Consider the following 4,851-nt stretch of genomic DNA (forward strand, 5'->3'; position numbering starts at 1 on the left):
TGGTACCCTGCAGGCGTAGAGAAACAATGAGCCCTGGCGACATGGCACACTGGCCTGAACTCTGGGGCCTGGAGTGGCCGCAGTGGCCCGGTGACTTGGCCTAGGTGGCTGAGTAAGGCTTCAGGGGACACCCTTCAAGGCCAGCCGGGTGCCACCTCTTCCCTCAGCCCTCAGCCCCTGTGGCACCTGCCCCCGTCCTGGCCTGACCACGAGATAATAACTGCCCGTTTCCCTGCCTGCCTCCCCAGCTAGCCTGGGAGGTCAGGGGCCATGCTGAGTTCCTCAGCAGTGCCTGCCACAAAGCAGGTGCTCAGTAAACGAACGCTGGCTGGACAGATGAGGAAGGGAGGGAGAGACAGATGGACGGAAAGGCAAAAAGGCAGAGAGAGGTCGTGGGGATGACTGGGAAGGTGCCGGATGTGGGCTACGAGAGGGCAGAAACACTGTGTCATTCGTAGCTGTTGTCCTCAGTGCTTAGAAGGGTACGTGGTGCGTCTTAGGTACGTTAGAAACATCCGTTGGATGATACATGGATGGATGGGCAGATGGACAGACGGACGCACGCATGGGTGGACGGACTGGGTGGATGGATGGATACGTGTAGATACACGGACATGCAGAGGCTCAAGGGAAGGCCCCTGCTTCTGTCCCCCAAGCACCCAGCCCCGGGGAATGTGGGTTTCAGGGGAAGGAGGGAGGCCCGGCGTGGCTGCCCACTGAACTGTGAGCTGGCACCGGGGCCTGAGGGCAGAGCTGTGGAGGGTGGCAGGGGGCTGGCAGGGGCTGATGCCCGTAGTTCTCAGTGACCAGACACTGTGTGCCCACCTACGCTGGGAGGGTCTCACTCAAGCGGTTGGTCTTGCAGATTGGACACGGGCGGTGCAGAGCGGAGAAGAGGCGCGCCTCCGACCCCACAGCCGGTCGGGGACGAGTCTCTCCGCCGTGGGGCAGGGCTTCGAACACCAGAAGGGAGACGGGCCCAGGCCTGGCAGCTGCACCTCTCCCTGGTGGCTCTGCGCTGGGGCCAGACCGGGCTAATCTGATTTGCAGCCCCCAGGAGCAGAGCCCCGGCCGTGAGGACACATTACTGACGTGCTACAGCGGCCAGACACCCACCAGGGAGACACCAGAACCACTTTGCCCCAGCCAGCCTTTGTCTCGCCAAGAATGGCTAGCTTGTGCTGTGGCCACGGGGTGGGGAGTGGTTGTCCCCGTGCCTGCCAGGCCCCAGGCATGACCCCTCGCCCCAGTCATGACCTGGTGCCCATGTCAATGGGACCAGACCCTGGGGGCAGTGGAAGGAGGGGCTCCTGGCCGGATGGAGGTGGTAGGGATCGGAGTCTTGCCTCAAAGGGCGCCCCCGCCCCCACTTCATGACCCCGACCTTATCTCTGTAACTCCCTGACCTCAGGTTCCTCCTCTGCGACAGGAGTCGAGTTGAGTGAGCCCCTCACTCCCAGGGGTGGAGAAGGATATGGCATTGATCTCTATTTTAGGCGGCCCTGGAAGTGACGGGAGGGGGAGGTTATGTGCCCAGGAGTGGCAACCACACCCACAAAAAGATAAGCCACCACCACGGCACCCATTCGTCCACCCGTCTGACGGTCCATCTGTCCACTCACCCAACCATTCGACGGGGTCCCCGGCACCTTCTCCACCCCTGGCTCTGCGTGGCTCCGGGTGGTTTAGGAGGTGAGTCAGACGCAGCTCCTGGCCTCAGGGAGCTCACACTCTTGTGGGAGGATCTGCCAGGCTCTCAGACGTCCTCCCAGCAGAGAGATGGCGGTCAGGGCCGGGAGACGGGTCAAGCCCAAGTGTGCCCGGAGCCCAGGCGAGGGATAATCCACTGTGTGCCAGGGCCGGGGGTAGTGAGCATCAGGCAAGGCTTCTAGGAAAAGGTGGTGACTGGCGAGGGTTTGGGTGGGGGGGAGGGTGGGAAGGCAGGAAGGGGTGTTGCCCAGAGGTGGGGGGGAGGCGGGAAGGGGTGCTGCCCAGAGGTGAGGGGGGTCACGCAGCTCGGCGGGGGTCTGAGTCGATGAGCAGAGGGACGTGAAGCTGGAGAGCTGAGCAGGAGCCGGCCGGTCCTGGGTCAGGGTCAGGGTCAGGGTCAGGGTCAGGGTCAGGGTCAGGCCTGGGAGGCAATGGGGAACCACAGAAGGTCTGCCAGCAAAAGGGATGTGGTTCGAGTTGCATTGTAGGAGGAGGGGGAGCCCGGGCAAGAGGAGTCAGCCCCGGGCCGTCTGTCCCTCCAGGCCTCATGCCCTTGCGGCCAGGCCTTTGCTCTCCCTGCTCCGTCCTGAGAGGCTCTGGCAACAGGAGGATTTTTTCAGGAGGGCAGGGCCAGCTCCTCAGAGGTAGGTGGGCCCTGGTAGGAAGGGGTGGGAGAGGCAAGGAGGACGGGACAGGGCTGAGGCCCGCATCAGAGGGAAGGCCAGGCCTGTCTCTGCAGCCCTGGCTGCTTTGTATACACACGGTCCGCAGGGACCAGCCCAGGGGACATTTGGGGCGTTTGGCAATGCCTGGAGACATTTTTGGATGCCACGCCCGGGGGTAACGCACAGCCAGTGCATCCAGCCAGTAAAAGCCGGAGGTGCTGCTGAATGCCCTACGATGTGCAAGCCGGGCCCCCAACAAAGAATTGTCCAACTGGAGAAATCGCCATCCGCATGACTGGCCTCTCCCAAGGCAGGAGCCTCCGCGGGGCACTCAGGGTGGCTCCCGGCCACGCCTGGGGTCCCTGACAGGTATGCGTGAGCCTGGCGGGGAGGCCCCGACAAGCAGTTTGCTCCCCACTTCCTGCCAAGGTCATGTGAGGGCAGAGGATGCGGCGGGCAGGGCTGCCGGGCCAGTGCGCCAGCCCGGCAGCGGAAGGATGACACGGGGGGCTCCTGCGGGTGGCCTCCACGGAGGTCAGTGGGGGGCTGGGGCCGGGCCGGGCCGCCTGGGCCGCGGGCCAAGGCTCGGTGAGGGCAGGGGCGGCAGAGCGGGGCCCCGGACCCCGTGGCCCCCAACGGCCTCCAGGTGCTTGCAGCCTCCGGCCGGGCTGGGTTTGGGAAGGTGGCGGGGAGGGGCCCCCCTGAAGGCTGTTTGCTCAGCCGAGGTTTAATCTCCAAAACAGGAAGGCTCGTATTGACAGAAGCAGCAGACGGAATTGCCGGAGCGCCTGCCAGGTTAGGCTCCCCGGCCCCCCTCCTCCCGGCCCCGGGCTGGCCCCCCCACCCCTCCACGGATCCTGCCCTGCGGTACAAACGCTGCCAGCCCCCTCCCACAGCCCCGAAGCTGTGCCCCTCGGTGCCAACCGGGCCCCGGCCTGCTCTGCCCACTGCGGGGAGGGCTGGGGGGGGGGGGCAGGAAAGTGGAGGGAAGGGGGGCCCGGGGCGACAGGCTGAGCAGGGCGTGTCTCAGCTCTCATTTTGCAATTGAGGAAGCCGAGGCTCAGGGAGGGAAGTGAGCTGGCCTGGGTCACACAGGGGTGGGGTGGTGGTTGTCTGCCCCGGTGCCCGCACCCCGGTTCTGAAACACGCGCGGGCGGGTGCTGATGAGCCAAGAGGCGGGGCCCAGCGGACCCCCAAGTGCCCTCCCAGGAAGACCTGGCTCCGGGCTCGCCACGGCGGCAAATGCGGCCGAGGCCACAGATGCCCCCACTGCCAGCGGAAGCCGCAGGAGCGGGCAGGGCAGGTGTACCCCGGGCAAGCCGGGTCCTTCGGGACGGCCGCTTCCTGACGGCAGGCCTGGTCCGGGCCCGGCGGCCCCTTTCTCTTTCCAGGCAGCTGACTCTGCGTGGGACCAAGGTTCACGGGCTGGACCCTCTTGAAGCCCACGCCCCTCTCCTGGCCACAGACTCCCTGGCCGCCCGAGGTGGGAGGTGGACATTATTCCCGGGCACTTCCTTGCCCAGAGCTGCCGGCTCCGAGTGAGAAGCGGGCACTGTGGTCTTGCGTGGACCTGAGGGCTGGCCCCCAGATCCTAGAAACGGGCTCCTGGGCTGACGCCATCCCTGTCTCCCTGCTCCCCACTCTGGAGGCCCGGCCCTGCCCCTGCAGGCCTCCGACTTCCTCTGCTGCTCCCGGCTCACCCGCTGGGCTCAGTCCCTCCATGCCCGCCTCCCCAGTCAGCGGCCCCCTCCTTGGAGAAGTTTTCCTGGGTCCCTCCCCTCTTTTCCATTCCTGGTTCCCTTCCAGCCCCCGGCACATATTCTGGTACCCAGAGAGTGCTCTGGGAGGGTGGCAGCCGCAAAGAGCTAAGAATTTGCTAGACGTACAAAGGGGCAAGAAGGAGCTAGGGCCATTGCACAGATGGGAAGCCAGGGTCCTGCCCAAGGCCACGCAGCGGTGAGCCTGTGTCTCCAGCTTCCCGCGAGAGCAAGAATCTGCGGGCTCCAGCCTCCTGTGGGGCTCCCGCAGTCCTCGGGGCTGAGCTCAAGGCCCCCACGGCCCCCACGCGGAGTCTAGGGCGGGTGCGGTGCTCCGCTCAGAGGCCGGCTGCAGACGGTGAGCGCGCCTCACACTCAGAAGGCCTGGGTCTCTGCTCCCAGAAGTAGCTCCTGGCCAGGCCTGACTCTTCCTGGCTGCTCCAGAAAGCTCTTCGAGGGCCAGGAAACCAAGCGGCAGCCGGGCATTCCCGGGTGGAGGACGGGTGGCCGGCTGGCCTGCTCCGGGGGTGGAGGGGGGTGCAGGGTGGCCTGTGGGCCCCTCTCTGGGTGGGGGAAGGGAGGGTCCCCGGTCTCAGCTCTGTCCCTACACAACGAGCAGGTCTTAGGCAGGCAGTTTGTCGCCTCAGCTCTCGGCCCAAACTCCAGGCCCTTGTGGGCGCGGCTCTCGGACCGTTCCCGGCCCCCCCCCCCCCCCCCCC

At 66.0% G+C, this 4,851-nt stretch overlaps 1 long non-coding RNA gene across 1 annotated transcript; it reads left to right on the forward strand.

The window, feature by feature from the left end:
- The first annotated feature begins 2,209 nt into the window (after positions 1-2,209).
- Positions 2,210-4,271, forward strand: LOC115503776. Its single transcript, XR_003965511.1, has 3 exons — positions 2,210-2,744; positions 3,119-3,170; positions 3,767-4,271. It is a non-coding gene; the product is annotated as an uncharacterized LOC115503776 (long non-coding RNA).
- The last annotated feature ends 580 nt before the right edge of the window (positions 4,272-4,851 follow it).

Source organism: Lynx canadensis, chromosome E3, assembly GCF_007474595.2.
Source record: "Lynx canadensis isolate LIC74 chromosome E3, mLynCan4.pri.v2, whole genome shotgun sequence".
Lineage (NCBI taxonomy): Eukaryota > Metazoa > Chordata > Mammalia > Carnivora > Felidae > Lynx > Lynx canadensis.